This window comes from Trachemys scripta, chromosome 11 (genome assembly GCF_013100865.1).
Source record: "Trachemys scripta elegans isolate TJP31775 chromosome 11, CAS_Tse_1.0, whole genome shotgun sequence".
In the NCBI taxonomy this organism is placed as follows: domain Eukaryota; kingdom Metazoa; phylum Chordata; order Testudines; family Emydidae; genus Trachemys; species Trachemys scripta.
In genome coordinates this window covers 68,996,943-69,023,062 of record NC_048308.1, presented here as the reverse complement: position 1 = coordinate 69,023,062, position 26,120 = coordinate 68,996,943, and the positions used below count along the sequence as shown (strand labels likewise).

Sequence of the window (26,120 nt, the reverse complement as noted above, 5' to 3'; positions counted from 1 at the left end):
TGTGTGGACTTATGTCACTCATCTGGGTACATTGTCCTAAGCAAATCTGCAGCCAATTAAACAGAACAAAAAGGATGAGAAGTGGGGAGAAGAACATAAATTAACAAAACATCTCTTCCTGTGGCACGGAAAGGCTAGGAGTGCTGTGGAAGCAGCGAATGTAACTGCACCAGGAAGGAGATGCCTTGTGTTATCAACTACTCCATGCCTGAAATTTCACATAGGCCCAAAATTATTAAAAGCATAGCAAAGCCAGGGTTGTTTTCTAAGTGCATAGCTTCCAAGACATCTTCACTGCATCTGTGAATGAAGGTACACAGTTCTCATCCCCTTATTCCCTTTGTTTGTGGTCTTAAGTGTTGAACTATTTATTATTTTATTTTTATTGTTGTAATTGGCTAGCTGTAGGCAGAGCCAGCCTTTGGAATGAATCCCGCAGCCATTGTCTCCATAACATCAATTGGAGGAATTTGCAAATGTCAGGGCTACTCTGTTTCCTTTTTCAAAGACGTTTCTAGCCATCTCTCTTGTGAAGAGAGCCTTGAAACTGTGACCAATCACAAGGGTTGCAAGTTTGTCATAGTGATTTGTCCAACAAAATCACAGTTGTCATTGATATCTTGATTTCTGAAAAGATCCCAGACCAATTTGATGTTGCGTCAGAGGTGTTGCCTGAGCTGCTATAAGCTCCCTATAAACTTGTAGTAGACTGTTTGCAGTTGAGCTTGTTCCTCTACTAAGCCCACATTGTGGGCTTTGGCCTCAAGGGGGAATGTCTGAATAGCATAAAAGGTGCTGTGGTCCAGTGGACTACACATGGGATTGAGAACAAGAGAGTCCTTTATTCCAATCTTAGGTCTAACATATAATTTGTTTGTGACCTTGGTCAAGTCACTTCCTGCCTTAGTAGTCCCATCTGTAAAATGGGGCTATACTACTCGCCTCACACAGGGAGTTGTGAAGATTCCATTAATGTTAGTAATGCACTATGCAAGTGCTAAATTTTTAGTATTTGAAAGAGCAGCAAGGGGAAGCACCATGGAGAGCCCACGAAAGTATGGTGGAAGTAATGGAATGGAGAAATCATAACGTGGAAAGCAAAGAGAACCTTGAACAGAGTAAATGGAGGAAGGGTGTGAACAACACGGGATGAAGTGACCATGAAAGAGAATTAGAGAAAAAGAAAGTGCTGCTTTTGAGGCTACTCCTTAAAATAGTGACAATTATAAGGGTCTCAGAAGGACACATTTTGCGGCACATGCGCACACGCACACAGCTGTTGTTGTTTTGGGTGTATCTGCTGATCTTAGCTTTTTGTCTCTTATGTGGGCAAGCCCTACAGCATTCATGAGTGTGTTACCTATGCTGGTAAGAAAAAGAGCCCTTCCCTTTCTCCTACACCCAGCTACATTTTATACGTCTTACATTAAGGACATCTAATTCTGTTTTATGACTTGACAATCATATGTAATTACTTCTGGATCATAAGAGACAACAGTCAGGGTCAGCTGTGCTCCATTTACTCAAAGGATACAGGAAGACTGAGAAGTAAATAACGATAGAAACGTGATATTTGCATCATTTCCTGCTTTGCTCTTTTACATTTTGAAAATACCGGGAGAACTTCTTTTCACTAGGTCGGTGCTTAGTGGACAGTCTTAGACAAACAAATGTCAGCATAAACATTAACTATTGTGATCGATAAAAACCACTTCAAAAACTCAAACATGATTCATCTCCATCAGTGTACCCCCTCTTTCTCTTAGATTGTAGAACTTATCCTTGATGCTGGCAGTTGACACATGAAAACCCCTTTTTAATTTCCGCTTTTTTGCCCCAATAAAAGGTTTTGAATTTTAGAATCATAAAAAGATAATGCTGTGAAAGCAGCAGGGATAGGGAGAAGCTAAGCATCTTTTGGAATTCAAATGCCAATGTACTGGAGAATATGCCTGCTTATTGTCACATGGTTTTATTGTAGACAAAATAACATATTGGGATTCAATTTTTCTCTGCACCTTTTTTCACATTAAATTAATACTTTGTGTGGCTCCGGAGAACTTTTCAAAGTCTTCCTATCCAGACCTTTGGTTTCCTGGGGCTTCAGTCTTTTAAGCAGCTGTGAACATCTCCTAATTAGATAAATTACTTTGTAGTGGGCAGAGCCACAAAACAGGAGGTGCTGGTTAAATTAAAGGGGAAAAAATAGAAAAATCCATTCTCTGAAATGGAATGCCCCACTGCTTTATGACTATTACTGTTGTAAGGTTTTACATTTAAGTACCTGAGGTTTAAAATTAAATGTCTAATATAATTTGGCACTGGTAACAGGAAGCCTGTGACTGCCCTTAGAGAAAATCTAGACAGCTTAGTTCAATGTTTCAAATTGCTGTCTGCTTGATAGTGAGCAAATCATAGGTTTGGATCGCTATTTAGCTAAATACCACATGCTGCTCAGCATAATTTTAAATGCAGTAACATGTTCGTCTGTAAGTTTCTGAATTTAAAAAGACTGTTTCAGGACTACACGAAAAATTAATTTTTTTACCTTTTTTCTTACTCTTGTAAGTGTTTGACAGAAGTAATTTTAGCAGCAAGAGAATAAAAACTGGGGGCAGTAAATCCCTGTCTGGGAACCTCTTGTATAGATTCTTTATGGACCTAGAATTGATCTACATGTCAGATCCTGATGTAGCTTAAACTGTTTATCACCCTAATGGCAGAAGTAAGACCATGAACATCAACTTATAATCCTCTGTGAAAGAAATTGGTGTTTGCAGTCAATGAAGGAGCAGCTTAGGTTTATTGATAGATTGAGAACAATTACCTCTGCAACAACTATTGGCTGATGGGTTTTCTTGAATCTGATTGGAAGCCAGTGATTTTTTTTCTTTGATTAATCATTTTCTTGATGGATAATTTTATTTAAAGGTGTGGCTTCACACTCCTGGGGGATAGGAGGGTCATATGGTCTCTGGGGAGCTATTCCTAACTTGCTTAGTTGTTAAATTTTACTTCAAGACAAGATCCTTTGTGTGTGCTTCACACATGCTTTTAGTGGTTCTAAATAAATACTGCCTCTGTTCATCTAACCATCAGTTCCATTTTTTTTTCTTGGCACAGGAAGGAAGTACACACCCACTTTTTCATCCTCTTCAAATTCAGTTCTAGTTTTCTCTTGGTTAGTATTTAGACTTCAGAGTTCTTGTTTGTATTTTATTATTTTATATTGTAAAAAATTGAAATAGCTGTATTTTGCTGGGCCTGTGAATTTTTGGTCAATCATTGGCTATTGCTCGAATTATGAAGTATCTCACGCTTGCGTAGGAAATTCATTCTTCCAGAGGAAAATATCAGTTGATACTACTAGCACTTGATACAATCACTGGTGAATACTGATCACGTCTGTTCTCTATTACATACAATTTATAGATCTTAGCAGAGCTCAAGAGAGAGAAATTCCGTGATCTTAATAGGACCATCTCTTTTGATAAAAGGTGACCATAGCCAATTTTATGAGATCAGGAAACTAAGTTCTCCAGACTTCATTAATAAAAGGCTGAACATTTCTTTTCCATCCCAAGATATGCAATGCAGCTCATTCATTCTCTCTTCTCAGGGCAGGTCTTCACTACAGGGCGGGGTCGATTTAAGATACGCAAATTCAGCTACGCGAATAGCGAATTCGATGTATCGCAGTCGACTTACCCCGCTGTAAGGACGGTGGCAAAATGTGCACACTCAGGAAGTTTCTTCTGGCAGTAGTGTCAAAACTCAATTTTGAAGGTGAACTGGAAAGATTTTAGTTTTAAAGAATCATTTATAATCCCAAATCAATAACAAAGTTTGGGTAAGGTAAACTATATTGTATTTTTAATACATTCACAAAGCTTTTCAAAATTAGTTCCTCTGTCACTTATCTGCTAAGTCTTGCATACAAGATTTGGAGCGTTCCCTATAATAGTTAGTATCTTCACAAAACCCTCTAAAATAATGCTGGGATTCCTGTTTCAAGTGGTAATATCATCAATAGTTGCAGAACATGTACAGAATCCTGAACTCAAGTCTCAAGTAGTAAATGAGAAGGAATGGATTTTCAAATCTTCTCTTTTAAAATGCAAATGTGTGTGTTTGTTTTTTACTTTGTTTATACACACAGGTCAGGTTACTGCTTTCTGGTTTTCAAATTAAATTAAATGTTTACATTTTGCTTTCAAACAAGTATTGCAGTGCCACTATTTTCTAATTCTTTCTAGCTTTCAACTTGGGGGAGCTTTGTTCTGCAAATTAGTTGCATCAACAAAGTCTCTTTGAAAAGTGGGGAATGCCATTAGAGAATTAATCCACCATTTTTGTTTTTCTGTAAGAGTGGAACATAAAGCAAGCCTGTGTCCAAAAGAACCTTTTCTGATAACCTATCAGTGTGCATCTGTCACTGTTGCACCATAGTAGCAACACTGAAATTTGAGGGGACATGTCACAACTCAATCAATCATGTTGCAGCGTCTACAAGACAGGCTTTGGTCAGTCCCACCAGATGAGATCTGCAAGGCTGCAACATGGTATTTTGACCATACATTTTCCAATCATCATTACAGTATTTTGGTGTAGTAACAAAAACAAAACAACAACAACAAAGATTTAAGGTTTGGGCTATTACCTAGCTGAGTGCCCATATCTTCCCTATTTCTTAATGTGCTTTTTATCTACTATCAGATAGGTTCTTAATCAGAATATAAAGAATGATCTAAACAAAATGCTTAGCTGCTGCTTAAAAGGGCTAAGTCTTGATTAAAGTCTTAGTCAAAGAAGTTTACTTATATTTGACACTTCTTAAGAGAGATTTTCTTCCTCCTCTATTCATCTAATAGCAGATGAGTGGTGGCTGGTTATATTGCCATGCAGTATTTATCTTTCCATCAGAAAGAAATCTCTCTTGGTTTTCTAGCAATATAAATCCTACAGCCAATTTTCTTTCTCTTTAGAGAAATGAGATGGTTTTAAGTAGATTTCTGTGCATGTAGTGCTGTTCTCCCATTTAACAGTTGGTTAGTGTTCTGGAGTTTGCTGTAGTGTCAATTATTTTTAACTTATATAATTCACTGCATATACAAATGTAAAAATAATTTTAAATTGTTGTTTATCTTAAACAAAAAGGAAAGAAACAGTATGCAAAGAAAAAATCTCTACATACAAACTCCCTTCTCGCTACAAAGCAAACCACTCCCTGCAGAAAGTCAGTGTGTCAGAATAGCAGGGAAAACAAATACCACAATGAAGATCCCTCTGCTAAGAACACCATGAAGCAATGGGCTAAATTTTCCAAATTGAATAGTGAGATACCATTAAGAGACTTAATAATTACAGGACAGGTGCTTAGCACATTCTGAAAACCAGCTCCCTCAGAGTGCCTGAATATGGACACCTCAAAATTGGGGCACCCAGATTCACTAGTCTCTCTTGGAAAATTGTATCTCTCATGCTTCAGCCAACTACAGTTTATCTGGCATGCATGGAACACAGGCTAATCTCTTGGGTATCTAAAACTCTAACCGTATAGTGTCAACAATGTCAGCTCCTTCACCCATATGTGAAAATTATTAGGAAGCCAGTTTAGTTTTTGTGGATGACACATCTTCTTTGCAGCTAATAGTGCCTAACTGGGAAACAGCTACATTCTGTATTACTTCTAGATTCAGAATGCTCTTAAAATTTAGCCCCAAGTAAAAAGCATTGCAGTTCTCCAACCTGGAGTTACCCAAAATAAGGATAGAGATGTCAAGATCCAGACTTAAGGGGAATAGTTGCAAAAGTGCAGATAAAAAAGGTGCTTTTGGTCTCACATCACTGGGATTCCCAGAACAAATTGTGAATTAATTAAAAGGCAGCACCTTCCTGATCTCAAAACAGAGGACAGAACTCTCCTTATCATATGTTCGAGATCCTTCCCCCAACCCCTAGTCGTCATCACCAACTTGTCCAGATTAGCCTTCAGCCAATTTGCTCTCATCCAGAGTGCATTTCTCACCAGACATTATATCCATCTATCTAGGTGCTATACAGGGTCCTCATCACCACAGTATCAGAGCACAATGCTAAAGTACAGACTGACTTCTGGGTTCTTATGGAAGTGACACACAGCAGCTCAAGGAGTCTCCTTCCTTGGAGGTTTTTAAGGCCCGGCTTGACAAAGCCCTGGCTGGGATGATTTAGTTGGGAATTGGTCCTGCTTTGAGCAGGGGGTTGGACTAGATGACCTCTTGAGGTCCCTTCCAACCCTGATATTCTATGATTCTATATCATTTGCATGTTCGTAGTCTTGGCTGCATATTATGTCATACTGTCCCTTAGCAGCATCACATATGTGTTAAATTGGATGGGGCCACAGGATAGAGCCGTGTGGAAGCCTATAAAAGATGTCAAAAAACGATCTGTAGAACTGCTTGAGAGGGAAGAAACAAGACTGGTTCAGAACTAAAGGTTACTTAGAATCAAAAGCTGCTAACACATATAAAGAAAAGTCATCCTGGACACCTGGTCATTGTCCACCAGCATGAGATCATCAACCAACAGGACCAGTGTGGTCTGTATCATGCGTAGGCCTAAAAATAGATTGAGATAAATGAAGGAAATCTGAGAGCTCTAAAGGGCACTGCTGTTGCCTGATTATAATTTTCTCATGGACTGTCTGGATAAGGAAAAATTAGTTAATAGCAGCAACACATGGTGGTTCCTTGGGCAAATCCCTGATGACTTAAATTAAGTGAAGCAAAGTAACCTACCTCTCTATAGGAAGATGTTGTTAATCTCAGCCATCAGGAAATCCAGTGCTTCCCAGTTGCTTTTCACAAGACTTGAAGACCATTGATCCAATTGGCAGGTTGTATGCTAAGCTCCCTGAATAATGCTAGAATCTCATTGAGGAGTTTCTGCCAGCTTCCCTCAGTGAAAACGCTATATTTGTGCTCTCCACACATGGAAAAGGCCCGGCTGGGACCGTCAAATCCTGGAAATAAATGCATGTCTACACAGATGGCGTCAGCAAAAAGGCTTTGGCTTTTGACAACGAGTTGATGTTCCAGGAAAGAGGATTACCGTGTTGGAAGGGGCTCCATCTATCAAATACTGGGAAGAGCATCTTTGGACATCGTCTGGCTAACCTGATAAAGAGAGCTTTAAACTAGGTGGCGACAAAAAGCCAGCCAATGCACATCTAGGCTCAAGTAATGAAGAAAAGGAAAGGGGGCAAATTTCTGGACAAGGACTTGAAACCACCATTGCATTAAAAAGGCAAGAAGAAAAGCAACAGGGCAGTCTGCAAAATAGCTTGGATGCCTGTATACAAATGCAAGGAGTATGGGGAACAAGCAGGATGAACTGGAAGTCCTATAATATGAAGAAAATTATGACTTAATTGGCATTACAGAGACTTGGTGGCACATCTCCCATGATTGGAGTACCAGCACTGAGGGATATTGCTTGTTCCAGAAGGACAGGTATGGGGAAAAAAGGAGGCGGCATTGCACTGTATGTCAAGAATGTATACCCTTGCTCCGAAGTCCAAGAGGAAGTGAGCGACAGACCTACTGAGAGTCTCTGGGTGAGGGTAAAAAGGGAAAAGAATAGTAGCAATATTATGGTGGGGATCTATTGTAACCCAAATCAGGAAGGGGAAGTGGAGGAGTCGTTCTACAAGTAGGTGGTAAGATTAGCTAACACACATGAGCTAGTATTAATGGGGGATTTTAACTTCCCTGATATTTCTTGGAAGACTATTACAGCAAAACATAATACATCCGGCAAGTTCTTAGGATGTGTAGGGGACAACTTTCTGAATCAGAAAGTTAAGAAAACAACTAGAGGTCATCGATTCTACATCTGGTTTTGATGAACCGGGATGAATTAGTTGTGAACGTGAAGGTCGACGAAAACTTGGAAGTGATCATCATCTGATGGAATTCATGATCCCATGGAAATGAGGACATGACGACAGCAAAACGAGGACACTGGACTTCAGAAAGGCAGATTTCAACCAACTCTGAGACACAGGCAAGATCCCATGGAAAGACTACAAGGAGTCCGGTGGTCCATGCGTCCTTGTTGTTTTTGTGGATACAGACTAACACGGCTACCCGCGATACATGGAAAGACTAATAAGGAAGAAAAAGAGTCAAAGGGGACTGACAGTTCCTAAAAGATGTAATATTAGAGGGTCAACATCAAGCTATTCCAGTGCAGAGGAAAGATGAGACGACCCATGGGAGGCCAGTTTAGCTGCGCAAAGAGCATTTTAGCAATCTAAAAACCAAAAGGGAATTGAAGGTGGGGCATGTCCCCAAAGTAGTACATACGGGAATAGTGCAAGTGTGTAGGGATAAAATCAGGAAAGCCAACACTAAGATTGAGTTGGAACTGGCAAGAAATGTTAGAGACAACAAGAAAGCGTTCTTCAAATATGTCAGACAAAAAAGAAAAATCAGGGATAGTATGGGTCCTCCGCTCAATGGAGAAGGTGAACTGGTAACGGAAGATGATAGGAAGGGTCAATACCTACTTTGCTTCTGTCTTCTCACAAAAAATAAAATGTGACCGGATGACTAGTTACCATAGACAATAAAGGGGAAGGGATGCAGATCGGGATGTATAAAGAGCACGTCAGAGATCTTCTGGCCAATTTGAATTAATTCAGATCCGCGGGGCCTGATGCTATTCATCCCAGAGAATTGAAGGAATCAGCTGAAGCGGAGCCGCTGGCAATAATATTTGGCAAGATCTTGGATGACAGGAGAGGTCCCGGAAGACTGGAAGGGCTAATGTACTGCCCCTCTTTAAAAACAGCGAAAAGAAGGAGCTGAGAAACTACAGACCAGTCAGCCTGACTTCGATACCTGGGAAGCTACTAGAACAATGTATAAAACATTCAATTCGCAAATACCTGGAGGATAACGGTGTAATCACTAGCAGCCAGCATGGATTTACTAAGAACAAACCATGCCAAACCAACTTGCTTTCCTTCTTTGACAGGGTAACAGGTTTGGTGGATAGGAGGAATGTGGTGAACACAATATACGTGGACTTCAGCCAGCTTTTGACAAAGTCCCACAGGGCATTCTGATAAATAAACTGGAGAAATGTGGGCTCAACAGCAGATACATACTTGGTTAAACAAGTGCGAAAAAAGTGTGTGGAATAAATGGAATGATATCAGATTAAAGGGAGGTCTCAAGTGGGGTTTCACAGGGATCTTTTCTGGGTCTGGTGTTGTTTAACATCTTTATTAATGACCTTGATGTAGGAATGGAGAGTATATTGATCAAATTTTCAGATAACACAAAGCTGGGGGGGTTGCAAGCACTTTGAAGGATAGAGCTAAATTTCAGAGGGATCTTGATAAATTGGAGAACTGGGCTATAGCCAACAAAATGGAATTCAACAATGACAAATGTAAGGTGCTATATTTAGGGAAGAAAAACCAAATACACAAATACAGTTGTTCTCTCTTGCCACAGAGAGCAGGACAAGAGGCAATGGGTTCAAACTACAACATAGCAGATTTAGATTAAATCTCAGAAAAAAATCCCTAACTGTAAGAACAGTAGGACAATGGAACAGACTGCCTAGGGAGGTTATGGAAGCTCCTTCACTAGAGGTTTTCAAAAGGAGACTGGATGGCCATCTGTCTTGGGTGGTTTAGACACAACACATCCTGCATCTTAGCACAGGGTTAGACTAGATGACCCTTGCAGTCCTTTCTAACTCTATGATTCTATGGATCTGCTGCCCAAATAGTGATTAAACCTGTTCTGATCTGATTAATCTTGTAGATGAAAAATTCTTCCAGTAAAATTTGTTTGAGCAGAAGCAGTCAATATTTACTGAGTTGGTAACCATTAAGAACATTTTGCTGAATGTTGCTCTATGTTAACAGAGAATCACCACCAAAAAAAAAAGTGTTTTACATCAACATCCCATCATAGGACATCAAAGACTATATATACGTTACTTTTAAAGAACCTGTTATCACGTTATCTAGGCTGTCTACTGCAATTCGTTTAACTTGAAAGATGACTTCCACTATTGGCACTCTGCCCCTCTATGTTTTATCTATGGCAGGTCGTGTGTTTACCTCATGATCTCTTTCAAAAGAGAGATGTATAGAAAGCAGCTTCTTAGGAGCCACAGCGATTGTGGAGGGGAAAAGATCATCCTAATATACTAATCAAAGGCTACGATTTTGTCATGGGTATTTTAAGTAAAAGTTATGGACAGGTCACATGCAATAAACACAAATTCATGGAAGCCGTGATCTGTCCCTGACTTTTACTAAAAACATCCCAGACAAAATGGGGAGGGAGGAGGGTCAAGCACCCTGCCCCTCTGCATGCAGCAGCTGGGAGCTGCAGTCCCCCGCCCCTACCCAGTGGCTGGGAGCTTGGGGGGCGATCCTCCACCACCCTGAAGAGCTGGGGGGGGGTTCCCCAAGGCAATTGGGGACTGCGGGGTCCCCTTTTGCCCGCAGCAACTGAGAACTGCGGGGGAGGTCTGCGCCAGTGGCATCTAAGTTACTGCTGGGGTCTCTCCACCGCCCACGGGGCTGAGAGTTGGGAGGAGATCTACTGCAGGGCTGGGGAGCTACAGGGGGTTCTTCCGCCGCTCGTGACGGCCAGGCTCCTGCAGTGCGCCATTGTCATGGAGGTCTCTGGAAGACACAGATTGTGACTTCCAAGCCCTCCATGACATAATCATAGCCTTAATGATCAGTCCTTCAGTAGTGAGCCACCAGCTGCAGAGTGTTTGAACGAAGTTTAGACTAATCTTAATGTTGAAAAGTGTGAATAGGTGTTTGGGCATTTGCATTAAAAATAATGTTTTGGTTTTTTAGGTATGTTCTCCCCTGTGGCATTTTGGAGTTGTACAACTGCACAGTGCCGCAGATAGGGATTTTCTGTAACTTTACATAGTATTGCTGTTTAAATATAGAATTCCACAAAACAGCTTTTTACAGTTTCACAGTGCTACCAAAATGTACCTTCCTTTTTTGTCTTTTAAAATACCCTAGAAAATTAAATAAAAAAAAAAGAAATTATTTTTCAGGCTGTACATTTGAAAACAAAAAGGGTAGAGAACGTGAATGTGTTCCAGTAATTTCACCATGGCCACCTTGACTATGTATAAGAATTTTGTTTACGCTGTAGGTTGCTGAACGTTTAACTCAGAGTTATTTACAATGTGATCAACTCAACTTTGCTACTAGAGACTTAAAGCTTTTCATTTCTTGACATTTTGATATCCAGATTTACAGCCTTAATGTTGATTTAATGTGGATTTTTGCCTTTAATTTAGTTTAAGATTTAAACAGAAATGATGGAATTGGGTGTGGCATATGCCATCTGGCTAGAAAAGTTTCCTGTTTATTTTTCCTCTGGATTATTAATTAATATTGATTTAATTTGACTTGATTGTCTAGATAGGTTCAATAAATCAGTCTCTTTTCTGCACATAGTTAAATTTGTTTTCCCCTCTTGCTCAGAAAAATTACCCCTTTTATTATGGAGAATATAAACTATCGCTTCCCAAGATTTAGTCAAAATAGTGAATCTTCTCTGTATCAGGCCTTCAAGTTTATATCCCAGAGAGATCATAGGATTCTGACCTTTCAGGTAAAAGGTTAGTGCTGCAGTATACTGTGTGTGCAATTTAAACACCACCAAAACTTAGTACTTATAAAGTAAGGAAAGTGGAAATCTGGCACTGATATCCCTAGAAAGAGAGAGCACTTTTAACTTCAAGTTCTGTAAAAGCAACTGTCTGCTTGTCTGACTTCAACTACAAGATTGTTCTTTGTAGCTCAGACACTTGACATTTGACAGATACAGTACTTAGAAGATTATAAAATACCTTCCATTTTCAATTTCTGTATTAATATTTGTCAAAAGTTAAAGGTCATTATTGAAGGTGATAGTCTTACATACCATATACATGAATGTATTCTTATCAATAAGCAAATATTTTAATCTCATTTGTGTAAAAAGATGGTTTAATTATTGTAATTTGTTTTAATTTTCTAAAGATATGGCCATAGTTTGTAATATAGTTGTATTATGATGCCATTGTCAGGTCAGCCACCACCTAGTTTGAGTTATAGTTTCAGCTATATATAGTTTCCACCCTCTTAGGAATAAACATTAACTATGTCCTTAAATTCCTTACAATATATATGCAATAGCAGATCCCTCATTGTAGTGTTTAAATTCATCAACAGTAGAAAAGACAAATCTTTTGACAATACCTGTTAAATGTTAGATGACTGTATTTTTATGTGAGCATATATTTATGCATTCTGAAGGTATTTCTCTTTATAAATCATAATCAGAAAGAAATATGTGAATATGTGAAACTCCTTCCTATAATACTGAAGTTGTAGAGGATTTTTTGAATAAGAAGATATTCCTAGTAGTTATGGATTGTGTATGCCAAAGGCCAAAATTTCACATCCCCCTGCTGAGCAAATCATTATCATAAGAAGAAAATGTGGGGCTTTTAAACTCTGCTGGTGGTTTCAGCAGAGTTTATAAACTCCATAAATTTAACAATTTTGGTTCAATGACCTTGCCTTCATCTTTGCCAGTGGAATGAATAAGCTCTCCAGCCCAGTAGGTTTGGATTTTTCATCAATTCTGTTTGAAATAAATATGGAGAAATAAAATACCATATTTTCTGTTTATCTAATGTTAAGGTTTAAGTTTAAACACACAAAATCAGGGAGCAAATGGATTATAGTTTTGGCAGTATGTAGATTCCTAACCTTAATGTTATAAAGTGTAAGATTATTTTTCTGTATTTTCATGTCTATAGTTTTGCATCTTGATAGATAGCTATAGGTATGTTTTAGCAGGTAGGTCTGATTAACATCCCAACAATATAGTATAGTGCAACACTTTGTTTTGTTAGTTTCTGGGTAAAGCATGTTACAAGCATATTTGATGCATTTCTTTCCTCCCAGGCTTAATGAAGTTTCTGTTCCAATTAATAATGGGAGAGTAGTTGTTTCATCAGGCATGTCTCTTTGCAGGCTTAGTTTCTTTCCAGTCTAGATCACAGAGCTTTAGGTGGAAGGTCACCATGTATACCTTACCTATGGAATCCAACACTTCAAAGCTTCTTCATATTGTATACAGTTCAAGGAGCGAAAGAGACCTGTGTGCTAAATTTGATACACTGCTCCTTCACAACCTTGTGATTGTTAGGGCACAGGTGAAGCACAGAGATTGGGACTTCCTGCAGATGGAAGAGCATCTCTTTTCAAGTTGCTGGACCCTTCATTTGTTGCAATTGATACCATCACTTAACTCAGCAATCATGGTGTGCTACCCACAATCCGGGCTGGCGTAAGAGATAAAATATCCAATTTCAGCATCTCTCAGCAGAGATACTGTGCAACTGTTTCTCCTGGTGCAGGGCTTTCATAGAGCAAGGAGGGAACTCCTGAGGGCTGGGAATCCAGGACTAGCACTTTTGGCAGCTTAAACACTCAAGTGAGTTAGTAATTTCTGCAAAGGTAGAATAAATAAGTGATGCAGTCCAAAAAAAATCTGCTTGCCAATGACAATTATGTACACTCATATAGCATCTGACATTTATAGAAAGAGAATGAGGATGTCATATCAGTAAAACTCAACATCTTTCTACTAAGAGCAAGATACTATAATTGAAAAGTAAAATACAAAGTTCAACTAATTTGAATCAATTAATTGTATCTATTTAAAAGCATAATTTTGTTTGGATCCAACCCTGCTCGGCTGTTTTGGAGCAAACATGGTTTCCGTGCCATTGTACAAGTTTTCTAGTTTGAAAAGAATTCAGTTGGTGTCTCTTCCCGTATTTCCTTTATTTTCTGATGCTTATGTTCTTGACATACATTACCAGAAGGTTCTTAACCTTTTTCTACCTAGGATGAGGCAAATTAGCTGCTTGTTCGTTATATAGCAGTTGCTCATCTTTAATTGTAACATGTTAATAGTAAATGTCTCTTGATTTTGAAACCCGAGCATCAAGGGTTTCTCATTTAAGTCCTGTGGGCTGACAATTAAGATTGTCCTAACCTCTTCTCAATTACCAGTGTATTTTTTGATGCTGGAGGTTATCCATAGGTTATATGGAGGGTCAGATAAACTTGTGATTAAGGAATAGGTCTGGAGTCAAGACACCTGGGTTCTGTTTCTAGCTCTCACCGATTTCCTGTATGACCCTGAGAAAGTTACTTCATCTCTTTCGGCTTTTATTAGCCCATCTTGTAATGTAAGGATATTTTACTAAATGATTATTTAGCAAGGCGTGCATTAATATTTTCAAGTGATTTGAATGATTGTTGCTGCTGTTAAAGCACTTGCAGTGACAGCACTAGTTAGATTACAAAAGAACCCCTCCCCCCCCCCCCAAAAAAACCTTGCTTTTGTTAGGAGTCTGCCAGTGTTGCCATTATAAACCCCATATTTTAGAAGGTTGAAATTTAGCAATAAAACTGCTTCACATGGAAATTTGGTAACTAAGGTTTCCACTCAAAAAATTTTCCTCTACATTCAGGTGCTTGTAAGATTAAAGGAAGGCAAAAGAAATAATTTTGCAGGGTTTAGCGGTAATGGACATTCTGGAATCGTCTTTAAATAAAAAAACACAACGCTTGTTTTGTTTATAATAAATATTGTGGGAAACTAATTGTACAGCAGACAGCCAGAACCCAGATTGAACCAACCCACAAGGGCTCACTGGTGCCAAATGCATCTAGAATTGAATAGCTGCTGCTTTCTCAATCATTATCCCTTAAAAGGAGTTGTTCATGAGTTGGCAGTATTGGCATGTACGCCAGCATAAGAAAATTGGAGGATGGGAAAGAACTCCACATACGTGAGGTTGATCTGTATTGTTGTCTCGCTAAGCAAAGAGTTAATAATGTTTGTCAGTAATTGCTTCCCAATTCCATCACTTCCTGCAAACACTGAGAATGGGCAAAGGTCAGATATGCAAGGGGCAGATCTCAAGGAATGCAGAAGACATCCTTCACAACATTAAATAGAAGTAGCCCATTGTGAGCCCACAGTTCTCAGAGTCTAAAAGCCTGGAGATGATCTAGGTAACTCATAAAACACATAGCAAATTCGTCGTCATAATCTGTTGAAGAAACACACTAGTTATAGATATTTATGGCGAAGGATAGGAAATGTCTCTTGGCCTTGGTCATGTAATCTTCTATACGCTTGAAGACGATCAAACACCAAGCAATGTCCTAGACATATCCCTCCATCTGCATCCCAGCTGCTTCCACTCCTGCAGAACACCATTAACCTATGGGGGTCTCTGGGTATAAGAAGATAATGTGGTGTAAATAAGGGGGCGTTGAGCCCCCAGAGCAGCAATAACAGCTGTTGCTGAGCTGCTCCACCCCCTGGCTTCAGGGTGTGTTAGGTGTGCCTCGTGACCATTGAAATGCAGAGGTGATGGATAACCCAGCCAGCAGGGGTGACGTGGACACCAAATATCAAACAACACTCTCAAGAGAGCAGAATCAGACAGGTCAGTCCTGTGGGGCCTCTCCTCACCACTTGGATGAATTCTAGAGTCAGTTACGTTCAGGAGAGTTGTGTATGCATCCTTCTGAGTAGATACCATGTTCACATTGATATCTCAGGGCACAATATTCCACAATGACTCAAACACTGGTGCCAGCACCTACTCAGAGGGCTCAGCGCTGAAACTCTTCATATAACCTCATGATTTATATATAAGCAGGTCCATAAATTTTGGTTCTACCAAAGAGCATAGGTAAGAATCGTTTGCTCAAATAAATGAATCTCCACCATTAGTAGTCATTTGTATAACTTCCCATTTCTTCATTCTGTATGAAGTTGGTGGCCAGAGCAAGCTATGCCTATAGTGTCTGTCATCCACCCAATGAACGTTCAAGGCAACACTCTGTTGTAGAATCATGAAGAGTGCTGGACAAATTCAGAACAGATCTGACACTGACCAACCAAAGTATCATACAAGAGGAATCTGAGTTATCCATTAATGCTCTATGTGAGGGCCATGGAATTTACCTTGAGATGCTATGTTATCTTAGGGTATGTCTGCATTGCAATTAAAAGCCTACAGTTGGTCCATGCCATTTCACTTGGACTTGCAGGGCTTAGGCTAAAGGGCTTTTTAATTGCAAGGTGGGAGGGTCCCAAAGCTTGGGTTGCAGCCCGAGCCTGAACGTCTAGGCCACAATTAAACAGCCCCTTAGCCTGAGACCCGCAAGCCCAAGTCAGCTGGCGTGGACCAGCTGTGGGTGTCTAATTGCAGTGTAGGCATATCCTCAGAACATCTGAGACTTACCTCTCCTTAGAGAATCACACTACTTGCTCATTTTCCTCATCTACCCAAATCACTTGTCACTTTTGATCTCACCACATGGAGCATTCAACACATAATGGCAAACAAGGCAAACACAAAAATGCTTCAATGTAATATAGAATAAGACAAGTCTCCAAACTCAACTCTAGGAGTTGATTTATATGACAGTAAGGATCTGAACTAAATCATATACATGGTAGTAATTCAGAGTGAAGGGCTGGAATTCTGTCCTTATTCATCTCGGTGATGCTAAGTATCACAGGCTCTCCAAAATGTGGCTGATCTTCACTGCTCATGCTTGTTGCAATATCTCAGTACAGTGGGGTGAGTTAGGGATGGATTTGTTTCCTGGTGGTGAAGAAAGGATCATTATTTCCTGAATGATGCAGTGAATTTACTTTATTGGTTAGCGAGCTTTTAAACTAATTTAACTGATATGACCTTTAATCTTCATCTTCTCCTCCCAATGCTCAGATTTATCTTTTGGGAAGGAGATTTCTGGAAAACAACCTACTAAGATAAAAACTTGCACACTTCATTGTTTACTTTCATGAGTCCTTTCAGATATTCAGAAATCACAGGCCAATTGGAAATTGAGATCTTAAATAGAAGTGCCTTAGTGTTCCCTACATGTAAAATAATTTTCATAGAGGTCTTCCTCCACAAAAGTCACCGAAGACAGTCATTCTAATGTGTATACTTAAGTTACAAGACTATTTTTCCTCCCACAGTTTTGCAAATAAAGTAACAATATACTTCCGTGTTTAAACGATCCTTGTGTTCTGAACTTGACTCCATGTCTTTTGCTTGAGGCATGCAAGAATATCTCAAAAGCTACAGCCACAAAAGTAGGGAGATTTGTGTTGTCAAAGAGAGATCCTTGTTTTTTCTTATTTAATTGAAATTGCCATTAGAGGAAGGAAAGGCAGTCAGTAACTTGGGCATTCTGTACATGACAGGATAGCTTTGTGATTTATCGGCTCTAGGCATGAGACTAGGAAAATGGTAGATGCAATGGAAAGAGAATACTCCTGAGGCTCTTTCATCTCCATCAAGCTCAGAGCTCTCTCTTAATTTCTTCAAGTGCAGCAGGTTAATTTAAACCCTCTACAGCTTGAGTCTGGAACCACATTCGGCTAAACAATGACCAGCTGCCCAGTACATAATTCCATTACAAATTTGGCCTACACCCATCTTTAAAATATTTTCACCTTTATTTCTTTGTCTCCGTCTCCTCAGAACCCCCTCCCACCCCTCAAAAAAAAAAAAAAGCTAAATGACTACCCTGACTTTTACTAAGGGACAATTTTGTCAGGTTTCTTACTTTTAAGTACTGACACCCATACCTCCCTGCCTAACTTCTGCAGCAGCTGTTTTGAGCACAGTCTTTGTATCATTGCAGCATCCCTTTAACTCAAGTTTGAGGCAGAATGGGAATATAAAGAGCTTGATAGAACATTTACGGTGATCACTGTAAAGGGACACTACAGAGCATTGGATTTCACAGTCAGAAAACCACAGCTCAGGAAAATGGGTCTGAAATATAACTATAGATGGTTTTAGTCTAGTTCTTCCCTCTTTAAATAAAAGGTTGCTGTTTTCACCTCTTTATTTAAAACACACATACAGTAGATGAAAGTGTCTAGCTATTTTTTTTTATTATTCTGTCCAGCAGCTACAGATGTCTTTGGTCTACAACACTAATAGCATACTAAAAGTTCTGAAATGCTCTCTTTGGATTCAGCCTTCCTTGGCTCATGGTGAAGATTCCTGCTGAAGTCAAAGCTGTTGCTGTTGTTTTCGTCATCGGTCCTTTCTTTTTCTGTTGAACCTCGTGGTGTTAATTGTGTTGCCGCTTCTGCGCTTTAATTGATCCCATTCACAGGTTCTGCTTTTGTAATATCTGACTTCTTGCCACTTCAGAAAATCAAAAACCAAATTAATCAATCTCCTGCCTCCTGAGAATAAGACCGCATTAGGGAGCAAGGCTTTGACAGAAAGTCTAATTTCACTTTGAAAGCCTGTTGGAAAATTTTAACAAGAAGATGCAAGAAAAATGTAAACCAGATCAAGCCAGATTTTGGTCTTTGGAGAATAGCATCACCTGTTGAGGTGGGTTTTTTTTCAAGTTTTGTAAATAGGTGATTTGACAAAAATATAAAATAAATCAAAAGATAAATGGATAGCAAAGGTCAGAATGTCCTTGTTTCCATTTGAAATTGTTACATGGGAGAGACAGGATTGTGTGTGTGAATGGGAACTATGGTCCAAGTAAGAAACTCCATTCTTGTGTTTCATCTGTCAGCTCATCCTTTGTGTTGCATATCTCTTGTCCATCCCATGTTGCCTGTCGTCCCATGGTCGCACTCCCCGCACCCAGTGTCACTAATTTTCTTCCCCATCCCTCATTCTTGCGTTAGCATCTTCTGTTGCTCCACTCTGTGTGCACTGCAAGCAGCACAGTAAAAATGACTAGAATGCCAATCCTTAAAGTGCTTTATGCAGGCACTTCCGAGATTGGGATTCAAGTCAATTTCACTGTGCTACAAACACCTGCACCAGAGGACAATAGGCAGAGAATGGCTTTGAACTAACCTCCTCACCCTCCACAAATCCCCTAGGAGGGCTCTTGCATTGTCCTTGGCTGGTGAAAATTGAATTGTCTTTTTCTCCTGATCCTGGAGCACATACAGTTCTGAATAATAGAATCCATAAAGAAATGTAATACAGAGGACTTATTTTTAATTTTCTATTTCACAACTGTACTGTACTGAGAGAAGGTCTCAGAAATGCTTAAGAATGGCAGATAACCTTGGACTGCAACTCAACCTCCAAAGACCTACGTGGCATCTACAGGTGTCCCCTACGTGATCGTTTAAACTAGTTTAATCTGAGGAGGATTAGTTGATTATTGGTATCATTTATTCCTCTTAGTGCTATTCTGTGCTTTTGGGTGAGCAGTACACTTCACCTCTTCCTCCCAATTTTTTCTCATATAAGTCAAGAGATGTGAGTAGTATAAGATGACTAATAGGTACTAAATGTATGTATGGGGGTGTGGTTGACTGTACATACATATAGTGTAAGGTATGGAATATCTAGGGGTACAATAACGATGTTATCTGGATGAGTTTGGGTTTGATCTTGTTGTTCATAGCAAGTGAGTTACACAGTTTGTGTAAACTTAAGCCAATTCAAACATAGTATTTATGCCGTAGTTTATAGACAAACGTATCAGGGGGTAGCCGTGTTAGTCTGTATCTACTATTGTTCTGTATCTACTATCTATTGTTGTTTTTGTAGACAAACGTAAGAACTTTTATTGAAATCATCAGGACCAGGTTTCCCTCTGCCTGGTAAGTCAGGGGCCTTGGTTATCAAGTGTCATTGTACAGGACTGAAGTGCAGCCATAAAAATTCTAAAAATGACCTAAAATAACTGTAAAAAGAACAGGAGTACTTGTGGCACCTTAGAGACTAACAAATTTATTAGAGCATAAGCTTTCGTGGGTTACAGCCCACTTCTTCGGATGCCCACGAAAGCTTATGCTCTAATAAATTGGTTAGTCTCTAAGGTGCCACAAGTACTCCTGTTCTTTTTGCGGATACAGACTAACACGGCTGCTACTCTAAAATAATTGTGACACTTATAGAAAAATATTCAGTACCTTGGGACTTTGGGGGGCTTGAAGCCTTTATTGTGTGCCATATAGGAAAATGACTCTGCCCTTTTCTTTGGTATATGCTCCTATTATTTCATGACTGTGTGCAGTAGAAACAGAAGTTGTGTGCCATTGTCAAGGGGAGATTCCGGATCCAGTATAGATTCTGCCTTCTGCTTCATGGGTATATTACGATGAAGAAGATGTAAGGAGCCACTATGTCTCAAATCTCAAACTACTGCTTGATTAGGGCTAACAGCTGCACCAGCCCATGTATCAGATTTCGAAGGGAGCATGAATATGGGGGCATATCCATCCACAGCCAACTAGTGTATGTTGTGGTCAGCAGCAAGTGCTAGCCAGGGGTACATGGTGTTCCTTTTCAGAGGAAAAAGTGCTCTTCAGTGGATTTTACCCCTCGTGCCATTTACAGATCTGCCATAGGAGTTCTAGAGGAAAGGATGCACTGGCCAGCATACCGGGTTCCCTAGCAATGTGAACAGGACAGGATTTTGTCCCTAATGTTATTTAATATAGATATACACTCCTGAAAATGATGACCATCATCAGGCAAAGCTGCCTGTGCAGTCCATCAAAAACTGCAGAGCTAATGATGGGTTGGGCAGATAATCGTGGGAGAGTTAATTGTAAGGTTCGATATGGCATCTTGTCAGTAGAGATAAGTTGTCACGTTTTCCACTTGAGCTGAAACTAAATGATTGTAAAATAAGTTATGAGTGTCCTTGGGCCTGTCTGCCAGAATGATGGCTAAGAATACATTCCTGGCCCATCAGTCTCAAGCAGCCTGCTTGATATTTATGCGAACTGAATGTTATTTTATTCCCCCTCTAGTCATGCTTGTCAGCTTCCCGAGTGAAAAGTGAAACTGCTTCTTTGACTCATACTTCAAGTATTGAAGCTTGGAGAGTCTGCAGATTGTTATTATTATTACTAGTATTATATATTTTTTTGGGTGTGCATTGAACATTGATGCCCGATTGGGAAGAACTAATGGCTGACATTGAATGTACAGGATGGCTGCAAAACAGCCCATCCCAAATCAGTGAAACGCATCGTATGAGTTCTAGTGCCTGTGTCAAAGCTGGTTTAGATGTGGAGTAATGAGGCGCTTGCTTTTTTTAATTTGGCGTGCCTTTTTCTTTTCCTTTTTTCATATTTAATAGCATCGGCAGTGGTCGTCCGTTCTCACGCGTGGTAATTGATACAAAATAAAATGCATTATTTGTATTCAGTCAGGAGTAAGAAATTGCATTCAGTGGGCTGAAGCTTGAACTCATTTATAGTTTTCCGAAGCCAGGTTTTCAGGAGCCCTCTTTTCAATTTGAAGAATACCTTGTCAGGCAAGAGAAGTAGTCGAAGATGGGAAAGCACAGCATATGAGCCTAGTACATTTTGATTGCTCATATTTTAAACCAGTAGAATGTTAAATAACTTCCATCTTCAAAAGGTGGTCTCTGAAACTAGAATATAGGGCTTTAATACACTAACAATATAAGTTCAGCATCCATTTACCAAAGATTCACATTTCTTTTCTGGTTGAGGAGGAGGGAGTACCTCAGATTCTTCACTGTAGAGCTGTTTGACTCAAGGATAGTAGGTTATTATCTGAAAAGGATTGTTGGATCATAAAGATTTACCATATTAGGGTAATTCTCCAGGTCTCGTATACGAGAGAAGTTAGATTATGCATATTTCAGGGCAAAACAATCTTTACATTTTACCACAGATTCCTTCTATGTAATTCACCTATCTTCAAGAAATTAAACTAAGGCAAAGCAAGGATATAGAATTACGGTTTTTTTAAAAACAAGTGCCTGAGTGAAATAGTGAAATTTTCAATCAAAATATTTATTTAACCAGGCTAAATTCTTGGGCGGGGGAGTCAGTCCTCATTTACAAAGACCAAGCCAAGCTAGTTCAGAAACACTTTAATACAAAATATAATCCTTCATGTACCATTTTATATTACTGTATGGTTCCATTAACATATTAAATGTCAACATGTAAAATATCATTACTGGCATCTGAGCTAGTACCCACTGAGAAGAATATGGCAGTTCATGCCTCAAAGCTATTGTTTCAGGCTCTCTGCAAACTCAGGCAGGAAAACTGAATCAGTTACACTCAGGTCACCTTTTGAATGTTGTCTTTGCAATCATAACTAGATACCTATTTTTAGAATGAAAGCTGAAACTCTGGAGAACTGTTAGGCCTGTCCATGCCCCCCCAGGTAGTCATCCTCACATTCCCAGGGGGACGTGTTGTGAAACAAACAATCCTTGCAGACTCAACGTACTCTCCAGTGTGTAGGTTCAACAGTCTCAACAATGTGATGTTTTTAGCAAATCTTCGATTCAGCAACCAAGTGAAAATGAACAATTAGGACACTTTATTCATCACCTTATCATTAGTTACTCCTGGGGGAGTTCTGCACCACTGCACAACGCAGAATTTTGCAGAAATTAACATTGAGCGTGCAGAATTTCCTTTCCCCCACAGAAATGGGCTGCAATGCTACTAGCTGACAGTAGGGGCCACTTAACCCGGCAGAGCCCAGCTCACACATAGAAGACATTGCTGTGGAGAGGCAGGTAGACAGTTCCTGGCAGCTGTAGTTCCCAGCATGCCCTGAGGGAAGAAGATGGCAGTACGCAGGAAACTGCAAGCCTGGGACCAAGCATCAGGCTGTTTCTCCCTCTGGATCCCTGGGCTCTGGGGTGGGAGGGCCGTGGCTGGGCTCTGGTGGGGGGGCTGTGGGTATCTGGGCGAGGGGGGGTGGGTATCTGGGGCGGGGGGGGCACCGGGGGCGGGGCTTTGGGGGGGGGGGAGTGTGGGTATCTGGGCTAGGGGGGCCCTGCAGTTGGGCTCTTAGTGGGAGGGGTTGTGGGTATCTGACCCCCTAGCTGGGCTCTGGGCGGGGTGGGGAGAAGAGAAACAGGAATTGGGTTGTCATGGGGGTTTCTTTAACTCTCTACTCCTGGGTGGATTTTTGTGTGTGTCTGTATTACAGATATACTTACTGACAGGTATGTTGAAATAAATTACCAAAATAATTGAAACTGGTGTTATTATGTAGCCTTATTTTGACAAAATTTGCAGAGTTTTTAATTTTTTGGCGCAGAAGGCCCCCAGGAGTAATTAAGACACCCACACAGGCATAAGCAAATATTAACAGCCATAAGAACACTAACCATGATTTGTACTATGAGTAAGGCTACATTTTAGTCATGGGTATTTTTAGTAAAAGTCATGGACAGGTCACAGGCCAGGAATTTTTTGTTTACTGCCCGTGACCTGTCCATGACTTTTACTAAAAATACCCATGACTAAAATGTAGCCTATTTTTAGTAAAAGTCATGGACAGGTCACGGGCAGTAAACAAAAAATCATGGCCCGTGACCTGTCCATGACTTCTACTAAAAATGCCTGTGACTAAAACTTGGGTGGGGGGCCACGGGTGCTCTGGGGAGGGGATGGTCTGGGAGGGGGCACTGGTGCTGGGGGAGGGGGAGATGGGGCACGGCACGGGACTCGTGCTGGGGTGGGGAGGGTTGGCAGGGGCTCCCTTCCCAGCTCCGTGTCCCTTCAGCTCCTAAGCGGCGGAGGGGCACAAGTGCCGGCTGCCGCAGCTCCCATTCACCAGGAACCGCAGCCAATGGGAGGGGACGGCCCTGTGGGCACCGGCAGCACACAGCGCAGAGCCACCCCCACCCCACCCCCGGCCCCTCCGCTGCCTAGGAGCTGCAGGTACATGCCAGTTGGAGCCCCTCCACCCCAAGGTAAGCAGCGCCCCCTGCACCCTCCAACCCCCTGTGCCTAGTTTTGAGCCCCCTCCCACACACACAAACTGCTGCTGCTAGCCCAGGGGCTGCCTGAGCCAGCACCAGCCGTTGCAGAAGTCACGGAAAGTCACGGAATCCGTGACCTCCATCACACTCTCAGCCTTAACTATGAGTAGTCACATTTAAACATAGGAGCCTCTTCTTTTTTGGCAATGTCATGTTTTTAGAGTCCTAAGTATGGATCATTCCTGGCATCAAACATAAAGGAAAACATACAGAACAAGTGATGATCTGTCTGTTTGCTTCGCTAATTTGGTTTTGCATCTGTATCTTTTTCATCCATTTTATTTTTGCTGCACCTTCTCCCAGTATCGAATGGAGAGGAAAAGAGAAAAGACCCTTCCCCAAATGGATTTTGAATCTTCTCTTGTTCTAATCCAGAATTTATTTTCTTATTTCTTTGCGCTTGGAGAAGTCACAGTCTTTAAAGCTGTGTCCTGCTTCAAGCACCTCTTTTTACAGATACTTAGATCTACTGTACAGTGAATATGTACCCCATGCTTCTCTTTCAGATTACATCATAAATTGCCTAATTTAAAAATACTCCTACAGACGTGGAAAAAGGAATAATGAGGCTTTTTACAGGAATTTTTTAAAATCCCTGAAATATGCCTGTGTCATTTGCCACCCACAGCTCTTTCAGTATTTTCAAACTAAGCATGTAATTAATAAATAACCATTTATTCAATAATTAAATCAGATATTTTCTTATAAGGTGTTTCTTAACTTTTTTTTATACATTAAGAAACTAGTTTGATTTTTGTATGGAAGTATCAAATCATCAGTATTGCAGTGTTATTGTGGCTGTGTTGGTCCTTGATTACACTGCTCTACAGCCAAAATGCTTCTGAAATAAATGTAGTCAAACTTTACTAATTCTGGGTCACTGAGAACGAAAATGATGCTTAACATGGTTGATTGGCTCTAGTTTTCAAGATATGCTATTGGGTCAGTATATACGACCCTTGACTTGGGAATGGCGGAGGATAAGTGAGTTATAAAGGGAAGGGATCTCAATTTAAACCGGAAATGACTAAAATACATCTTTGACTGGATCTATGAATAAATCTATGACTGGGTTTGGACAGTACTTGCTTTTTAGGCAAAACAATGAATGATGCAATCTGAAGGTGGTATTGCATCATACATGATATGAATTGCGTCATATTATTCCTAGAAGTCATGGATGATGCAATCATAACGAAGCTTACATCACTCTGCTGAACAAATTGCCCTATATCAGCTCTAGAAATCATACAGTGTCGTGCTCTCTTATTTGTCAGTGTTTGATTTTGCAAAGGGACACATTTCTGTTTAGCCAAAGTGAGCAGAGATGCCTCGTACTTGTGTGAACAGTGCAGATAACTTCTGCTATGTTTGTGGTGAAGTGACTTTTGCATCACAAAAGCGCAGTATAACTACTATGGTTAAGAATGCCTATCACCTTTATTTTGGCTGCAAAATTGGAGATCAGGACAAGAGGTGGGCCCCACACATATGCTGCAACACTTGTGCAACAAATCTTCACCCAGTGGTTGAACAGGAAAAGGAAATCTATGCCTTTTGCAGTGCCAATGATTTGGAGAGAGCCAAGAGATCATACCAGCAATTGTTACTTCTGCATGGTGCCTCCAGTTGGGAAAGGTGTGTCAAAGAAGAAAAAGTGGACTGTGCATTATCCAAACATTCCATCAGCTATACGCCCAGTACCCCACGGAGAAGGACTGCTGGTTCCTGATGCACCAGAATCCTTCTCACTTGAGTCAGACGAGGAAGAGGATGAAACTTCTGGTCCTGAACCATCAATGTCACAGGACCCACATTTTCTCCCATCCTCCTCCTCTGAACCACACCTCATAACACAAGGTGAACTGAATGACCTTGTCAGGGATTTGTAACTACCCAAGAGTAAGGCAGAACTGTTGGGCTCCAGACTACAGCAGTGGAATCGCAGGTGACGTTAGGATTTCCATGTTCCATGACCGTCAAAAGGATCTTGTCCCATTCTTCTTCATGGAAGGTGATCTTGTAGCCTGCAACAACATCGATGGTGTGATGGCAGCCCTCAACATCGTTCACGATCCAGATGAGTGGAGACTGTTCATTGATTCATCGAAGACGAGTCTTAAAGCTGTTTTACTGCATAATGGCAATGTTTTGCCATCAATTCCAGTTGGTCATGAATGGGATAGTCGTGCAAGAG

General features: G+C 40.4%; 1 protein-coding gene across 5 annotated transcripts in view; it reads left to right on the top strand.

Moving 5' to 3' along the window:
• Positions 1-26,120, top strand: part of AGAP1 (ArfGAP with GTPase domain, ankyrin repeat and PH domain 1) — a 641,433-nt gene that overhangs the window by 472,139 nt on the left and 143,174 nt on the right. The gene's annotated exons all lie outside the window — the stretch shown is intronic.